The sequence below is a fragment of the Corvus cornix genome, chromosome 2, assembly GCF_000738735.6.
Source record: "Corvus cornix cornix isolate S_Up_H32 chromosome 2, ASM73873v5, whole genome shotgun sequence".
In the NCBI taxonomy this organism is placed as follows: Eukaryota; Metazoa; Chordata; class Aves; order Passeriformes; family Corvidae; genus Corvus; species Corvus cornix.
In genome coordinates, this window is record NC_046333.1 from 62,455,170 (window position 1) to 62,474,360 (window position 19,191).

At 43.0% G+C, this 19,191-nt stretch overlaps 1 long non-coding RNA gene across 1 annotated transcript in view; it reads right to left on the reverse strand.

Annotated features, from left to right (window-relative positions):
* Window positions 1–18,464, reverse strand: part of LOC109145073 — a 111,613-nt gene extending 93,149 nt beyond the window's left edge. Inside the window, exon 1 of the long non-coding RNA XR_005601502.1 lies at window positions 18,264–18,464. This is a non-coding gene — a long non-coding RNA (uncharacterized LOC109145073). The remainder of the gene's footprint in view (window positions 1–18,263) is intronic.
* Window positions 18,465–19,191: the final 727 nt, after the last annotated feature.

Sequence of the window (19,191 nt, forward strand, 5' to 3'; positions counted from 1 at the left end):
TTCAGCTAATGTAATGTGTTGCCAGTATTTGTTATTTGATACCAAGGAAATAAAAAGACTCAATAAAGCAACTTGGATGATGACAAGTAAAAGGGAGCTAGGTCCTAGACACCCATATTGCCTCCTAAATCATAACAGTTCCTACATTGTTTAAAATATAAATCACACAAAGTGGTCAAATCCAGCTTTAATTCTCAGTCTAATGATTACATTGGTCGATTTCCAAGACCACAGCTAAAGGCCATGAGAACTTTCTAAATATTTTCCCAGCCATATACATATTGTCCCAAGCATTAGGGGGAAAAAAAGGCAAGTAACCAAGAAAGAAAAAGAGCAGAAACCGTACAGAAAGCACAGTTGTGAAATAAAACATTCAGCAGGGAGGTACTGCTCTGCAAGTGAGCTTTGAAATTACCAGGAGACATGAAGATTTTGATTCAGCACCCCACTGAATTTTCATGATCATTTTGGAAGGTGGAAGGGACCCCCATACAATAGCTTGGATGTCTTTACTATGGGTTTGAGGAGTTTCAGGTTTCTTTCTTGCTTTTTTTTTTTTCCTCTTTTTCTTGTGTGAAACAGATTGTTCATAGAAAATTATTTCAAGAGCTTTCCCTTCACTTTCCTGTGCAGAGCTACAACAGAGTGCTATTAGCATCTGGTTCTGCATATGCCTAGAAGCTCATTCATTTCAAGCCACTTTCAGAATCAGGGCCTTGACATGTGATAATTCCCTAAAAATTCTGATATGTATGGAGTTTTTTTCTTAAAATGTACTTGAAATCTCAAAATACTCCAAATTCCCTGCAAGTCTCCTCTCAGGAGACTAACCTTCTGGGCAATCATTTCTCATAGTGTTCCAATAAAGAAGCAGCCTGACAAATACTTAGTATGATGAAAAAAAATTGAAAGACATCAAAATAAAAATATGAATACAAATTTACAATCTGTATTAGTCATAATTAACCAGTCAGGAGAAATAGCAGTGTATAAGGATCTGCTATGTACAAAGTACTGAATATTTTAGCAATTCTTTAGAAAGGTACTGAACTTTCCTTGCAATTAATTATTCATCCATGAAACTTTCCTTATTTCCTCCTCAAATTACTGCAGAACTTTCTTCTCCTCAGTGAGATCAGGAGTGTAATCACATGCATGTATACAGTACACAGACAAAAACACATACCCATAAAAAAAAAACCTCATCAGATACCACCCCCAACTTTCCCCAGTTGTACATTTGATGCTTGCTGGTGCCATTAAGCAAACACAAAACAACAGCAAGCGCATTCTGTTGAAATGTTTAGCTAAATGGAACCAAAACAGTCACAGTTCACAATTTCATAAATACATTAATTAGAAGTGTCTCCAAATAGCATGTGATTTTGAATTATTAACATAAAACACTGCATTATAAATGACTGCAAATTGCATTCCTTAGTGCTCTCCATGCTTAATTTATTATGCCGTAGGAAAATTTGCAAATTACTTCACTGTTTTATATTTAATGGATAGTTTTATATGTATATTGTTTCATTAAGATAAAATTAAACCACTGTGTACGTATTATATGCCTTTCCAGTGACATAAATGTCACTAGAGACCCTCCAACTTTGTCAGAAGGGGAGCGTGCTTTGTGTCATCTCCTGGATGTAACAAAGCAGTGAAGAGAAATTTTGAGTTTCTGCCCTTTCCGTGCCCATCCATAATCCCTTCTTCTAGACAGCCCATTTCTGAAGTTTGCAGATGGCACTGCTGAAAAGTTTCCTGCATTTTGAAAGTATGGAGGGGGATGGGGAGAAGCCAGGGCTGCTCCGTGGTTTGAAAGCAAAGGATTTTTTCCAGCAGTGACCTCTGCTGCTAGGACAATGCAGGTGCCGTGCCACCTGTGCTTTGTGAGTGAAAATGGAGGTGGCAAGTCAGGTGGGCCTACTGCCCTGAACCCCACAAGCACAGACACCTCTGGAAAACCACCTCAGTCTCCCAGGAAGAGGAAAAAATGGCTGGCATGGGCTGGCCTGCTACACTGCCAAGGTTTTTACTGTCATATCTTCCTGCAGTAGGGAAAGGATGGAAATAAAACATATTAGGAAATCCTGATTAGGCTAGGTGGGGACATGTGCCTGGAGAAACACTGAGGAGGGAAGGTGAAGGACACCGTATATGAAAGGAAAATTCATTAAATATGTAAATACAAAGACATCCATCTTTGACAACTTCTTTGCATGCTGTCTGTTCTTAGCCATTTGTCTTCCCTATTTGTAAATTCCTCAGAAGAGGAACTGCCTCTAACCGTGTGCTTGTTGAGTGCCTGTTACAATGGGGACTCAACTTCCCTGAACACCTGAAATGCAAATAGACTATAAATAATAGATACTATTTATGATACATAAATCAATAACATTGGGCCATGAAGAGGCATCCTAGATATGTTTAAAAAGGCTGTCCAATTCCCTGTTTTCTGAGATCTAATAACATTCCTTTGGTGGATGTGATAGATATTTCTTTGAACTCACTTTCAGGCCTTTTTAAAAGACAGCAAAGTTCATGGTTACCTGACTGCATGGATTCCATGGAGTTTTCAGAGGTGCTTTTGTTTAATAAAAATATAGCACAATAAAATATTGCAGTATATGTAGGAAGTGGGGAGATGGCTGGTTTGGGAAAGCTATAAATTCTGCTGTAAGTTGAAATTGTATTAATGAAATTGAAGCTACAAGAAGATGCATGCAAGAGAGAGACAACCCTCTGAGCTATTCTTTTCAAGTAATGAAGATGAGACTCTGTCAGAGATTGAGGTGTCAAAACTGGAAGTGCTGGAACAAATTCACAAATTAAAGAGCAACAAGTCACCATGACCAGATGGCATACATCTGAGAGCTCTGAAGGAACTTAAGAATTAAGTGGTTGAGCTGCTAACAGAAAAATATGCAGCCTTTCATTAAACTGCTACCATGCCAGAGGACAGGAGGTAACAAATACCTCGTCTCACAAAATCGGGAAGGTGTGTTCCTGCAAGCTTGATTAAAGCTGCAGATGCTTTTCTCTTTTAATCATCCTGGCTGCAGAGTGAAGTTGGGCACATCCAGCAAAAAGAGCTGCCCTCAGCTGACGGGAGCCCCTGGTGAAAGCCAGCACAAGCATTTTGCTGACTCAGCATACAGTGCTGACCATTAACCTGGCTGTGGCTGGGGGGCCTTGCGAGGACTGCCTTCAGTGATAATTAAAAACCAACTGCCCTAATTACCCCCTGCCTTCTAAAACAGCATTTAGATTCCACGAGTTCCTCTCCCTGGCAGTATTTTCAGGATAGCTTAACTCTTTCCTGGGCACATTTATGAATGTGATGAGAGGACAAAGCTACCACCCTTCCAACCCAGGAATATCCTTCTGGTTTTATCTTCCACTTCCATTTCCTTATGATCCAGATAAAAAGCTCTTTGGGGTAGCATTCAGAGGAGAAAGCACAGAGAGGAAAAATAATAGTTCACGATCTACCTGTGCAGCACGTACCATGTGCTTGCATCGTTGTGTAGATTTTAAGGTGGGTGTTTGATGACCTAGAGCTGCAGAGCACAGCTGCTGTGCTGCTCCTTGGTGTGCATGCCAGCACAGAGCCCAGCTGATGCACAGGAGGCCGTGCAAACGTGGCCCCACAGCCTCAGGTACACCCCACGTACACAGGTCATCAGTGCAGGACATCAGCAGAGCACCTCTGCCTTTTCCTGCCAGGTATGCATGCAGATGGATCTCGCCTCCCCAAAGGCAAGGCTGGGGGGTGCAGAGATCTCTGATTGCATCTTCTGGGTGTTACAGAACAGAGAGTTTTTGCATTATTATGCTCACACCAGATTGACTACAGTATATCTTCCTGCTAGGTGCTTAGCCTGTGACAGACAATATCAAGATTCAGGAAAGTCATCTGTACCAGTGAAGGTCTCAACTAGTCACTGGTACTGTTAAAAATATGTTTCTCTTCCAGAGGGAATACACTTGACCTTCATGTCCAGCCACTTTTTGTGTTCTTACGGCTAATGAAGGCCCTCGGGAAACATGTTATCACTTTGAAGATTACAAATAGATTTCAAACTATCAAAACAGGAGCTGTGGGAGAGCAGCTTAGCCATCCCCAAAAACACGTGTTGAGATTAAAAAGAAAAAAAAGGAAAAAAAAAAAAAAAAACCGAAAAAAAGATGGGGTTCTTCTTCCACAGCAGAACCCACACCTTGTAAAAGCTTTCATGTGTGACAACTAGAGACTCTCCTACCATTTAAAAATATTCCGAATTGGAGGACTATTATCTAGGATGCACAGAAAAAGTGGGGTGGGGGGAATATCTGCTTGAGAATAACCAGACGCTTGGTGCTTCAAACACATATTTCCAACCTGTAAGAGTGAGACTTACATCGCTACTTCTAGTGAACACCCCAAGCTATTATTCAGGGTGAAAGAAGCTCTTTTTCCAGTTTGGATAAGAAGTTGAAAATAAAACATACACACATGCAGGAGGTTTAAGTTTTTAAAAGTATATTTTCCCACAAATTAAACACTATGTAAGAGAAAACTTCTGGCCATGAGCACTCTTGCTTGTTTAGGGGCATCCTGAAACCATTTCTCTTGCAGCGGAGGACAGATGTAAAGCAGATGTTGAGAACCCCTGATCCAGATGCATGGGCTGGGGGCCAGCTCTTACCTTGCCAGTAATGTTCAGTCTGGCAGTCAGACTGGAGGGTCCAGTGCTTGAGGACTCCTTGCTGAATGCAGGAGCTTGAAGTGTGGGGGGTTTTTCCTCAGAACTGGGCTGTCTAGAGAGCAAACCCTTATCTTCTACAGATGCAACAGAGAAGTGTTGGTTACATCAACTGTACACTGTAAGAACTTTGGGATTATGATGCTTTTTAACCCTGCATCATTCCTATCTAGAGTTGATGCGTTAGCACAAAGAAGGAGGAGGACTGCTGCTGTCTTCTGACGACAGCTGACAAACCTGCTCTCTTCTTCCCATGCATATATACTCGTATTTGAAAGGAAAACATGGACATTTCTTCAGGAAAAAAAAATATTAACAACGAGCGGTTTAAACTTTGGCTTAATTTCTTGGTATTCTTAAAATACACCTCTGTGAGTGAGCAGCAGGGCATGAGAAGGAGTCCAAATCCCACTAGTAGCAGGTTGGGTGGGCTGGAGAAGACCATCATCTTTCATATTTTCTCCCTCTGGTGGATCTGCTGGAGTAGATGGCCTACTTTTCCTGATATCTCAAAAGTCTTTATTTTTCTTTCACTACTAGCAAGGGGCCATTTCTCCCTCATCTTTACCCCAGTTTCCACTCTCAGAAAGGTAAGTTTAAACAGATACATCAAAGTTCTCTGCATGGTCAAAGCCACTCAGTCTTCTCCCAGAATGGACAATCACAGTTTTTAGGTCATGATGGAAAGTCCCATCATGAGCTGTTGGGGTCCCTCCCCCGCCATGTGCCCTGGGAGAGGGGCCCTGAGGGCACAGACACGGGGCTTCCCTGCCCCTGCTCAGCCTCGTTCCCATTGGTTGGTTTGTGTTCCCTGCGCGGGCAGAAGGACCCCTGGTCCCGTGACTGGAACAGTTCCTCGGCAGAGCTCCGGCCATGCGGCTGGAGAAATAAACATCTCTGAAACATCTAGCAAGAATCTGTCTGTCCTATATATTTCCTTTCCACGGGACTCCTGGTTTGATATATGCGTGTTGCAGGATCCCCACTGCAACAATGAGCAACTTTTTTATTTTCAAAATCTGTTGGAGGAACCACAAACAGATGTTCTTGCAGAAATGTGGAAAACAGGATATGTGTGGGAGTCCTTGCTGGGACAAATGGTGGCAGTCCTGTGGATTCAGTAGTGTCCATAGGCCTTACACTCAGCAGAAACCAATGGCTTAAAAATATCTAACCCTCCCAACATATTCCCTGTGCATTCCTTTCATGGCAGTCACTTCCTTACCCTAAATCGGGCAATAAATATGGACAAATTCACAACTTGCTTTAGTGACTTTTAACCTAGAAAGCTGCTTTTATGTTTTATCACAAATGAATTCCACACATGATTATGAAAACCCAAGTTTTCCCATGCTTGAGTCAAATCAAGGCCTATGCCAACATTTTTGCAGTCCCTAGGCTGGCGTACTGCAACTTATTCTTCATGAAACCATCACTGGAAAACTCCATTTGGTTCAGAAAATAGTTGCCCTCTAAATATTCTGCAGTGGTCACTGTCTGCTTTCAAACAAACGTGTGGTGCTGACCAAGACTGGCAGATCCCTCCATGTCAGACTCACTTCACAAAGAGACAGACATTTTCTTTATGTCCCATTGCAGCCACTGAGCTCTCTGGGCTTCCTGCAGACCTTGATGCTTTCCCAGCAGAGAGTCCCAGCTAGTTGCCATCTCTCTGGCTGCATCTGCTGGATGTTTCATAGTCACTTCAGTCTCTACACTCTTTTGGAACCACCAGAAGCTCAATTTGATAAGCTGGACTGAAAAACACAACTGTTTTTCAAGTCTCTAATTGGCTTTTGGCAAAATTTACCTCAGGCTCTATTTTTTATGTCATCTTTACTGTTAGCATTATTTTCTTCTGGTTGAAATGATAGGCAGGCAGGCAAGTGTCACAAATGTATGAAACTCTCAGAAAGCAGACAGATACTCAATGAAACTGAAATTATTTCTTTTGTGCAGCTAAACCAGACCCAAATAACAAAATCAAGTTGACCTTGAGTGAAAACCAAGCATGGTTTCTTGGCTCACAAGCTCAAGCAGCTTCAGGACTTTCATCTTTCCCTAACAGAGTTTGGACACAGAGACTGGTGAATGCAGAGTGTGGCCCCAAGCAGGCAGTATGGAAGCAGGTTTAGGAAAGCCAATGTAATCTGTGTGTTCTTACCACTGGGACAGCTCCTGCCTGCTGGAGTTAATGGAGGCAGCAGCTCTGGTATGGTGCCAGGCTTCTCCCCAACTCCCTATCCTCAATCCAGCCAAAACTGTTCATCTGGAAATTTGGGGGTATGATGAGATCAGCCTAAAGCACTTCTCCAGCCAGTGCAAGAGAATTCCACAGCGGATGGACCAGCTTGCTTCTGTTTGACGTAGCGCAGCACTTAGGGTAAGGTCATTAACTTTTCCAGGATGGAATTTCTTTCATTTTGTGGAAGTCTCAAGTCCCTGAGCTTTGCTCAAGACCCGGAATCTAATGTCTTTTTCTGTTTTCTCCCTGACAAGTCTCAGAGATATTAAAAATCAAAAGAAGACTCTAAGGAGCAAATAAAGTCTCTCTTTAAAGTACTGTTCCACTTTTGTGTTAACTCACAGAAGCTTTTTGCTCTCTCTGCCTGGCCCCACTCAGATCTTGCATAAAAGGGAAAAAATGCACATAAAAGTGCTGTTTTCTTTCCACTTCCCCCTGCGCCTCAAATCATTAGTCTTTCTGCAGTTCTCTTTTATTCCCAGACTGGCTTGTGCCGAATCAGATTATAATACATTAAACCTCCAAAAACACAAAGCTCTCCAAAGTGCTCTTTGGGGTCTCCATACATGTGTTCTCTTGCTCTTTCCTGCAATAATTACTGCCATCCCAGGGTCAGCTCCTGTGTGCAGGTCCCACTCCGACACACAGCCTTGCCTCCCATTGCTGCAAAAGGAATTCAGGATGGGGTTTGCCTGCACATCGCCTCAGCTTTTGTGCGCAGAAGCGAGGGAAATGCCTTGTCCGCAAGGATGCCCTGCCCTACTTTTCCAGGCTTAGTCCCTTTTTGCAGCTTCTTTGGAGAAATAGGGATGGTGGTATTCCAACCAACTTCTCTGGACACATCCTAATTCCCTCTGCTAAAGGCAGAGCTGTCAAATCACAGTCCTGGCCTGATCAGCATCTACGCCACGGCTCCCCTGATTTCAGTGAGACCATGGCCCTCACACCTGTGGAGTCTTGAGTGATGACAGCCAGCACTGGGAGAAGTTCAACAGCATTTGTGCTTTCAGAAGGAAGCACTGTCCTTAGCTTGGCCTTTACTCTGAGAAGGAAGAAGGCTATATAGGGATATCACTGCTGGATAGAACAGCCTCATCCCAGGGCAGCACAGTGCAAAGAGTTGAATATAAAGCTATTGCCAACCACATCAACATCAGTCAAAAAGCAAACAGAAATCAAAGACAGTGAGGCACTACCCTGAGTCTGATTAGACTCATTAGTCACAGGTTATTGGAGAGCAGTAGCTCTGATATTCCCAAGTAGTACTTCCAGTTCTCCATAGGAGGAACACAAGGAGCTCCAGGAGGGGCTCAAGGGTACAAATAGCCCTCGTCTGTGGTGGCCAGGGCTGCTTTATCATGTGGCTGCTAAAGCTCCTGAGACATCTGCTGCTGCAGAGGAAGTCAAGTGAAAGGAGTGATCCCCAGCGTGGGTGAGCTCTGCAGCTGGAAGCACCTGGGGACGACTTCTGCCCACTCAATGTCATTATGGCTCAGACCACAAGAGCATTTATAAACCTAAAGCAAATGAGTCATTGCCAGTTCTGCAGAAAATTTATTACTGGGAAAAATAAAAAGATATCAACCTGAACACTTGACATCCAAAGAAACATCAATGTGTTCTGAAGCCATGTTGTAGCTTTTTTTGGCTTCTGTAGGGGCAGAACAAACCAAAATCCTTGGTATTATCAAAATTGGTATTGTGTTTTTCCATCAGGCCTTACACACAGAATAAATTTGTATGGAAAGGAAAATATTTTTCTTCAAGCCACCACCACAGTCCCCTTCTTTCTTCTGGAGAAGATGACTCTACATTTCTTCTGAGGGTGTAGGGATAGGCACATGCTTCCACTACAGCTTTGCTAGAAAACTTGAATTCCCTCATGAAGTGCTACTCTCCTCCCAGTCCTGATTTATTCCTCTGAAAAGAAGCCTGCTTTCTCATTTTTGTGGTGGTGTAATAATGTGGAAAAATGGGTCCACGATGGAAAGAGGTACGGTAAGGTTCTACTCTTGCCCTAAGCAGGAAATGAGCAGATACCTCCCAAAATGAAAACTTGGTTATCTAGCTTGCTGAAATGCCATGCCAATAAAGAAGCCTTTTTTCTATTTAAAGAAGTAATATAACAAAATGTTGGTTCATTTCATTATAATAGCTAGGAAGGATTTGCTAGTTTCACAGCATAAATTTAGATTAATTTTTTAGATTTGACAACGTTATAAAAATTATATTGATTCTGAAATTATAATTTTAGATTGGTTCTGTCATTTTAGCCTATTAGCAGTCTTTAAATGAAGTGATCCAATGTTACAATCAATCTTATCTTCCATTATGCACTTCCTGGTGCTAAAAAGTGAGATCGATTCTAATTAACTACACTGGTTCAGTCATTTGGGTAGTTTGTTCAGGGAAAAAAAAAAAGTTACTGCCCTAATATCACTGAACAATTTGTTATACATTTATGTACTGAATTTAGATCCAAAATTAATATCAGTCCTATGGTAAAAACAGTACAGTTACAGCTCTCTAAAATATAGGATGGCAACATTAGTGCTACTGGTTTAGCCAGTGCAGCCCATGAAACATTTTCAGGATCCACTTGAGGTTTAAGAAGCAAAGCAGGGTCAGCAAAAAATACTTCCTCTGCAGCAGAGGCTGTAAATCTATATGTACATTCAAAGCGACTTGGAAAACGGCATTTCCAACATGCAGCTGTGGCTAAGAGGCCAGGCTTAAATGCTGCTTAAGAGGCCATGATGGTGAAAATAATGCTACGAAGCAAGTTGATGTGATTGAAATATGAATCAGCTCGAACTCACTTATTTCTTCCAGTATTTCCTGACTTCAGCTTGTATTGGGGAGACCTTGACACCCACCTGTGCCAGTCTCAGACTCCGTAGACCACTAGCCTTCAAATGAGCTCCCTAGATGTTGGCATAGGTACAGGGCTGTGGGGGACCAGTATGCTGTGATCCTACATGAAATGAACCTGAAAGTCTGATGAACTCTTGGAGGAAAAGCAGAAGCCAGAAAGGTAGACTGATTTCAAAACAGACAGCAAAGGCTGACCTCTGGTAAAACTTGAGGGAACATGTACGTCTCTTACAATTTTATTCCTTAGTATGCTTAAATCATTCTCTTAAGTAAAACACTATTACCTCAAGTACAAATCTGTTCATTTTCTCATCTATAATGTTTGTGCCTGGAGTCTCTTCTAACTGGTTCCTTGCTTTTCCCTGCTACAGCTTCAAAGAAAAGCAGCATGTACAGCCTCACCACTAAATCAGCTTGTCTACCAGTCACATTCAGGGCAACTTGGAAATGTTCTGCAATTCAAGGGATGCTATGCTTGCTTTTCCAATCACTGCTACTACATCCTTTTGTGTGGACCAACGTGCTGGGGAATGAGTCAAGAATAAGAAATGTGGGCCTGCCATCCTGCTGCAGGGTATTCCTTGACTTCCCTCCCTTTACAGACCCTCAGGCATGCTTTGTTCCTATGCTCCTAATGGCATCATCTTACTAAGAAGCCAAAAGAACCGTGAAAGGGTGCAGTAACTGTAAAATGTTTCACTTATTCATGGCTTTTTTGTCATTTTTCTGTAAGATCTCAGCCTTGGTCATTCAATGGAAAAAGATCAGAAAATTACTGTGAGCCCCTGTATCTGCCCACTTTGAGAAAAAGCATCTTGGCCAGGGGAAGAGAAGTCCTGCAGAGTTAAAAACCCAAAGTGGATGGCAGGTGGACTAACACTGTACTTCTCTATAGGCCCTCAAGAATTGCTGCCAGTTGTCATAAAGCTTGCCAATAATTCTTAGGAAGGAGAAGTCTCAGAACCCCATTTCTTGATTGGCTCCTTTTATCCCTTCCTTAAACATGTCTCAGTATTGAAGATGTGCTGGCTGAAAAGATTGACTTTTGATTCTGTGGAAAGCCACTGCAGAAACTACTCTGGGTGATGCTGGAAGCCTTTGCATGGGAATATCCTTTTTATGCCGGCGGTTTGTTGCTCAAGTGACAGACAAATGCCTGGCAAGAAAAAGCCTTGATTTCACTGTTCCTGCTATTGCATTTGTATTGCACACCATCATTAATTATTTGCCACCCTGTAAGAAGCCCTCGGGAGCCTGATTCTCCACTGCCTCACACCTCATGTAATCATTTACATCAGTGCAAAGTGAGTGCAAAACACTCTCACACATCTGCAGAGAGGTCCAACTCCAGCAGCATTCCAGCAGACAGGGCAATGGAGGGTGAGCCTGGAAATCATCAGAGGGTGCATATGCACACCACTCTTGTTTGCACAAGACAAGCAGTTATTGGTTCACTTTTAACTTGATGCCACTGGCCAAGCAAGAGGACAGACAGACTCCTGACTGCCTCAGGGAAATGCCCTAAAGCTTCTTGAATCTCACCATCAGCTGCACAAGGTGCTGCAGACACTTTGCAACGTGAGTCTGTCACTGACAGTGGCATGTGGGATTTGTACCCTGCTCGTGGTGCTTTGTGGGGTGACAGGGGTTCCTTTCTGCTGCAGCCCTGGAGAGCTGCTGGGCTGTGACAGATCCCCCTCCATGCCCAGTGTTCCTCCCAGCAGAGCAAGGCACACCTCACAAGCTGGATTTCTAAACACAAGGTCGGCGTTGCTAGCTGGGCTGTGGGAAAGGCCAGGTCCCAGAGTACCTGAAGGAGAAGACGGCTGGGAGTGATGTGGAAGGAGACCATGACGCATGGCCAATGTCACCCAGGAAATAAAAGGTGTGGGAGCAGGACAAGGTGAGAGATACTGCAAAACAGAGGAGGTGACATTCCTGCAGAAAAACTGCTTTTGTTTCTTTCTCATTTCACAGGCAGCATGTCTATTAAATGTGGCTTCTGCTGCCAAAGGACTTGTCATATTACATTAGGTTTAGCAACTTCTGCTGTGGCAAAGTGTGCAGTGTCTCCCTTCACATAAAGAAAATATTTTCACAAGTCTGTTCAACCTGCTAACTGTGATTACAGACAGTTGGCCCCTGACATGACATTTATTGCTCCAGCGTCCAAGTAAGAGCCTCACAGCACTGCCCAGCCAGCTACCTGAAGAGCACATATGTGTATGTAGATCTTAAACAAGTTTCTGCTAATGGCTTCATTTTGTACCCTTTTAGTAGGTCTTTAGCAGCTTGATAGAAAACATGGTACAGTAAAGTAGTAAAAATAAAAAGAGTATGTGCAAGCTCCCTCTTTTTATGCTCGCCTTGAAATGTATGATATGATACAATATATTATATCCATTTGCTGCTGCAAGTGCTCTTTGCATGCATGTTTCTACTCTGCTCAGCAATATTCATCATAACTGAGAATCACTGCAATTGTCTACCTCCACTTGAGAGACAATCTCACACAGAGTGAAAATAAAAGGAGAAACAACACCAGAACCAGCGACCTGTAACATGTGCTGACAATAAACACAAATAACAAGTTGACCTAGTTGGGTGCCTGAGTCAAGGAGTCTAGGAGATGACTGGCTAGAGGAAAGTTTTCCATGAAAAAAACAAAAAAAAATGAACCCCAAAGAAACCCAAAGCAAAGCAAATGAATGAAGCAGATACTTCCCTGTTCCGGACAGGATATGCTGATCATGGTCACAGCATCTACTGGAAACACCTGCTGAGAGACCAACTCCTCCATCACTGCATCCAGTAACTGTGCAGGCTTCTGCAAGATCTATCTATATATTTTCCTGGCACTTGGGAAGAAAGAAAGCATAATGAAGGCTTTGCCAGTACAAGAGAATATAATCTGGCAATCATTTGGTTATTACTGATTGGGCTTTTGGGGGAAGTGAGTTGTTTTAAATTGGGTTGGTTATTTTAAATATTTTGTATGAGTTTAAATCATTTAAAAATGTGTTAAATGGCCTGGCTTTTTGCCTTCACTTTCCTTTCCTGCACAAGACATTTGTAGGGCCTGGATTCTTACATGACTTGGCCTATTCTGTCTTACTTTCTGGCAGGTCATTTTGCTCTATTCTTCTCCAAACAAAAATTAAGCTCTGGCCAAGGGAGAAGCAGAGCAGAATGCAGCCTGCTACAACAGCTTGTAGTGAGTTGGAAAGAACTCTGTGTTATAGATGAGAGCTGATCAAATACCCTTCTCTTTTTTGTTGTTAATTTCACTGTCTTATTTTTAAACTTGCATGTGCATCTGCCAGCAGCACTGCATCTTGCTATAATATTCTTATTAAGCAGGTGGATGAATCGTGAGCAGACAGGATTTATTTCCATTTTGGTTAAGGGTAGGCTCTTCAGTGATTAAGTTTCATCTACATCTTCTGCGGGACTGGGAATTCAACTGATTCTACAACAGTCTGAACAGTCTCCCTCAGAGTTTTGTTTTCTATCATGTCAGAAACTTATTTACAAAAAGACCATGTAGGATTCAGCTGGGCACTCATAACTTCTTTTGCCAGAGTTGTACCCCCTTTGGCAATAAAATAACTCCTGCCCAGAAAGGGTAAGTAAGAGCTGTACAGCTCTATTCTGCTTTCCCCATTTGCACTCTTTTTTTGTTGGTGGTGGTGTTATTTTTCAATTTTCCCTTTTATTCTCTGCTTGTATTGATATCTGAAGTGGGCCTGGATAAGCAGCACGAGGTGGGTGTCAAAACTCAGGGATGGAGAGCTCACATTCCAAAACAAAACCATTTTTCCTCCTCCTTCTTTGCCCGTGGTTCAATTCAAAGAAATCATCTGAGAGCCGCCTACCCTGATGCAGAGAACCTTTCCTGGAGATTTCTAATATACTACAGTAAAAACCGCTTTTTCCCAAGACCCTCCATAAGTCCCCAAGGATTTTTCATGGTCCAGTCTTCGTTAAAATAGAAAGCATATTTGGGGTGAATTACTAATCCCCTGCCTGAATGCAACATGCCATTTGGACACTTTGTGATCTGCTACACTAACTCTCTGATTTGTTTGGCCTTGTGAAAACCTTTTAAGCTAGGCTCTGGAAATTTACCCCTGAAGCCTCTTCTGGGGCTTGTGTTTTTTATTTTTCTCCCATTTCCTCAAATCTTTCCCTTGTTTCTAAAGAGTGCCATCGTCCGTTCCTGAGCCCTCAAATCCAATTACCAAACAATGTACAAATATATGGCTGAGCGTGGTCTATGGGAACAGCTGCAAAATTGCTAATATTAGGTCTAATTTAGCTACAATAAATTAGCAAGTGTGTGGAAGCAAAATGATGACAGCATAATTATAACAAAAGTCGATGTGTTGAAGTATATGGATGACAATACATACTAATTTTAGCGAAAAAACGCAGCAAATGAAATGCATGCAATGAACAGACGGGACTAATAGCTCAGACACATATACTTAATGTGACCAGTCAGTGTAAAAACAAAAAGATAGATGAAGCTGTTCAGAATCTAGTGCTAACAAGCAGTGTAGTCTGAAACCATTAACTGTCAGGGGTAATAACACTCAAAGTACTGAAGTGCAGTAAAACAGCAGCACTTTTCTCGGGATGATGTGCTGATGTACAAGCACACACCTGTGAAGAGGGTACTAAATCTATCCTCGCGTTTATTACTATGGAGGGAGGAAAAACAACACTAATAATGTAAAGTATAAACGAAAATAGCAGACAGCAGAGAGTGACATTTGCATGGTCCCAGTCAGCTTGTTAGCTGAAGTGGGTTTTAATTAGCTATTTTCCAGCAAGCAAACGAGCAAATTAGTGGCAGCCATAAACAAGCAGAGACAATCAGGCCCAAAGAAAAAAAAAAAGATCGGACCTTTTTCTGTGTGTTTTCCTTTTGGAAATACAATGCCTTCATGCTTCAGCTAAATATTTCTATTAACCAAAAGAATGTGGTAAAGCAAAGACCTTGGCAACTGCGCAAGTTCCCGAAGTGGCTCAAAACACAGCGTTAACAATACAGCGGCGACACAAAGCCCTGCTCTGAAGAAAACCACGTCGAAGGCTAAACCTTGGGTCTCTCGTGCAGAGTCTCAGGGGCTCCTTGGCTCTAGTATACTGCCCTCCTGCTGAAGACTGCCCACCTATCCTCAGCTCTTGGGACAACAGGGCCCCAGCACCATCCCTCACTCCCACTCTGGATGCACAGCAGCAGGTGCTTCAAAAAGTGTGATCCAGGGTGTAGGTGCCACCTTCTCCTTTGCACCGCAAGAGGCACAAGATGGGTGTTGCCAAAGGGGCGCCTGAGGCTACCAGCTGCTCCTGCTGCTGAGGAAGAGGGATATAGCTCGGCAAGGGCTGCAGGAGACAGGCCACTGGGGTGAGTGTGAGGAGGGGAGAGAGGTGAGCAGACGGGCCAACCCCTGTTGCTAAGCTATCTTGCTAAGAGAAGATGCTTATCAGTGTAGGATGCAGCCCTTGGCAGACAACATGGATTCAGGCACTAATGAACAAACCCACATTTGGTGTTTCTTTTATTACTGTAGTATTACTGGCTGCTTAATGAAACCTGCCCCGCTGTTACAGCAACATGAACACGGGATGAAGATCCTTCAGAGCCTGGTCAAGCAAGGCCCAAGGTTAAGTAATTCACTGTAGTACTTTTGCTACTAAACTGATTATATTAATAATCAGCCATAATGAAAAACATGGCAAGCTTATCCCTCGAGTCAGTCATGTTTACCCTCCTGTTGCCTCTAATTTTAAGAAATGCTGATGCAGCAAAGATGGGAAACCCAATACAAAGGACAGATTGCATACTTGTATCTTCTGCTGAACATGTCCAAATCCTTCAGGTATAAAACCTGACAGCTGAAAAGTCAGGTAGCAGTAAGCAACTACTAGAGGTAGTTGCTAGGCAGGAGAGTTCAGTGGTTTGAGCACTAATCTAGACCTTGGGAAAGTTGAAGTTCATGTTTCACTGTACCAGAAACTTCTATGGCCATGGGTGACCCAGTCAATCTGTCTGGGGATAAAAGTACTTCTGCCTCAGGAAGTTGCTGCAGAATGCTCATTAAATACTGTGTAGGGCTTAGATATTGTGGAGAAGGGACTAATTAGTTGGAAGGAAGGGAAAACACCTAATAGAAATTAATCTTATTTATACATCACTATTGGTACATGTGGCACTAGAGAAAGACATTGCAGCAGGCTTTCAGTTGGTATAAATTATCAGAGAGCTGCAGGAGAGACTCTCTTGCCTCCCTGTCCTTGTCTTGTGCCAAGGGTATTACAGTCTAATTAATACAGATAACATGAGTGCAGACGCCTACCTGTTGGGCGCCGTTGGAATATTAACACAAGGGGAGGGCTGGGGGAAGGCTCTTAAAGAAGGCTTATTTTATTTAGTTCATTTGTTTAGTAATGTTTTGATGGTCAGAAAACCCTGGCAATGAGTAGAGCCCAAGAGGCAATTAGCAATGGGGCAGAAAATGTAATGAGCCAAAAAATGAATTAACTTGAGCAGACTAGGCACACACACAAGGGGCCAATGCTTTTTGCTAGTTTATAACCCCTGCCCCTCTGCTGAATTCAAAAAAGTAGGAGGAGATGTGATTTAACACAGAAACAGCCTGCAGGATATTTCCTACCACACCCGGGGTAGCTCTTCTCCGCACAAAGCACCAGCTGATGTGGTGGCAGGCAAGCAGGCAGCCTGGATCAGCTCTTGCCTAAAGCCAGCCTCTCTCCATAAAGTTTCCTTCCATTACCACCACTGAGGAGGGCAGAACACTGAGAAAACCAGCACCCAGCAGGCTGCCTCCACGCCCAGAAAGAGGGGGCAGCCAGAGGTACCCTGTCAGACAGCAGCTCCCAGCACTGCCCTGCCAAGGCAGCAAGGCTAGTGGCAGCAAGGCTAGTGGCAGCAAGGCTAGTGGCAGCAAGAGTGGGGCTAGTGGAGTACAGTGAGCCAAATTTTGCTCTCTTTGCCTCTTCTGAGTTTCTTTTGATCCTTTATTTTTTTTTCCTTTGATGGCTTTCAGGGTTTGCTGTTAGCAAACATACATACTTTGTATTAGAATTCATTCTAAGTCATGGGCTGATATTGTTTTCAGCTTGTACGAAACCATAAGCACTTTCACCACACTCAAACTGTATACATATTTTGCTTTTACAGTGAACTTGTTTCCCCTGTCTCTGACAGCAGTTTGTGAGTATCACAGGGAAAAAAGCATAGGCAGTTGCTCTTGCAGGTACACAGGGATGGTAACTATCCAGCTTCCACAGGGGGACACAAGAGGTAACTATCACCCAAATTGTCATGTTAGCCATCCTGCTAGCCATTAGAATCAAATATAATGATTTGTAGTTTAGAGAGCTGCTTGACTGAATCACAGAAAAACACAACTGCCCCCAAGTGTGTGCTAGGATGATTTTCAATGCATGCTGCAGTTCTGCAACGCTCGGTCTTACACGGCCCATAGGCTTTGTCCTGAGGGAGATTATTCCAGCAAAAACCTAAAGCTGTTATGTGGAGTTCAGGAACGGAAACTTTGAGGAGGAAAAAAAAAAGGTCCACATCATTTTAATTCCCTTGCATGGATAGTTCAATGCCAAATGAAAGGACAGGAAAGCCACAAAGCACACACACTTCAACACTGCTCCTTTCTCCCTGGGTCATGCCCAATGCTATTTCATCATGGCTAGAGGACTTCGGAGGAAGCGGGAGCAGAAGGGAAAGAAGAAAGATGATCTTTAAAAGAACAGAACTGTTGAAAATTCAGAGCAAACGAGTCAATTCATAGCTTTATCAGCATATAGCAAGTGGAATAGCAAGATATTCCTCTTCAAAGAGGAAAGTCCCCAAATGGATAAAGGTTAAGATAAAGGGGCAGAATTTCTTCCTGGCTCCATGCAGCTCACAGCTGCTCTGACATTGGCTGGATCTTTGGTGTTTTTCGGGTGAACTATCACTGAGCATAGGAAAGTCATGACCAGCTTCCCGAGCATCCCAGTGGAAAAAAAAAAAAAGCAAGGGGTCTAATCCAAATCTTTGACACTTTATATCAACAACTGTGTATCTTTGCCTCAGCTCCTGCCAGCCTCAGAAGTTAAATGGACAGCACTGTTCATTGCTTAAGCCTACACTGCTCCATTGCTTTTAGTGAAGCTGCAGGTTGTAATTGAGAGTCTGGTAAGGATCCCTTTTCACTGAGTGATGTTACAATCTTCTTTGCTGGAATTATTTTAGCCTTGTAATAGTTCTTTTTAAAGAACAGTCTGATCTACTTTCCAAAATCTTCTGCAGAAAATAAGTTGCATTCATAACACAGGAATGAGGTTGAAATCCAAGGCCTTACCCAGCAATACCTCACTTGCCTCAGGACATGTCTTGATGATCCCTCTGTGTGGTGGTGCTTCAGCAGCAGAAGAAGAAACAGCTTTCAGCAAGGATCCTGAGAGATCAGAGACAAGAAGCCTTCACAGCTCAGGGAGGTCAGGCAAGCAGGAGACAAAGAGCTCAAAGTTCAGTCCCACACACATCCAATCTGCCTGGAATACCTGGGTTACCCTTCACCTGGGCACAGAAGCAATACCAGAAAAACCTGTTCTCTTTGGCTTCTCTGCCCAAAACATCCCATACAGATAATAAAGATTAAATGGGAAGGGTTGTTCTCCTCACAGCCACCCCCAGTAAAGAGTTACTGTTCATCTCTGAGGTCTTGCCTAAGCACAGTGGTGAGATTCATGGGTTTTCTTCACTGCAATAGACAGACTGCACCAATGCCCACAGCAAAACTCGATTTCTTCTCTATTTTTCTATCCCTGTCTCTCTTACTCCTTCATTTGCAATCCTCTTCTCTTTAAAGTTAGCTCTACCATCATTTCTTGCACTGAGTGCACATTAGACTAGGCTCTCAGGAATTAATGAGAAGGCTTAGCAAAGGAAGATAACATAAGGATCAGGACAGCAGAACTGGGTGCTAAATAGCAGCTTCTTTATGACTGGATTTTGGAGGCACAAATCTATCTTCAGTTCTCACCGATTTCACAAAGAGCTTCAAGAAATGAAATCTTGTGACATGACTTGTTTTCCACTGGGTTGCTCTAAGAGAACCCCTTATGGACACAAAGATGTGAAAGTCTAAGCAGGCACATGCTAAAACCCACAGAGGTAAGGTCACACCATAGCTGCTGAGGGTGTACCTAGACTTGCTAGGCCAGCATGGTCCAAAAGGTCAAGCCATGATGTTGGCTTTGTTAGAAGGAGCAGCCATGTGGTGTCTG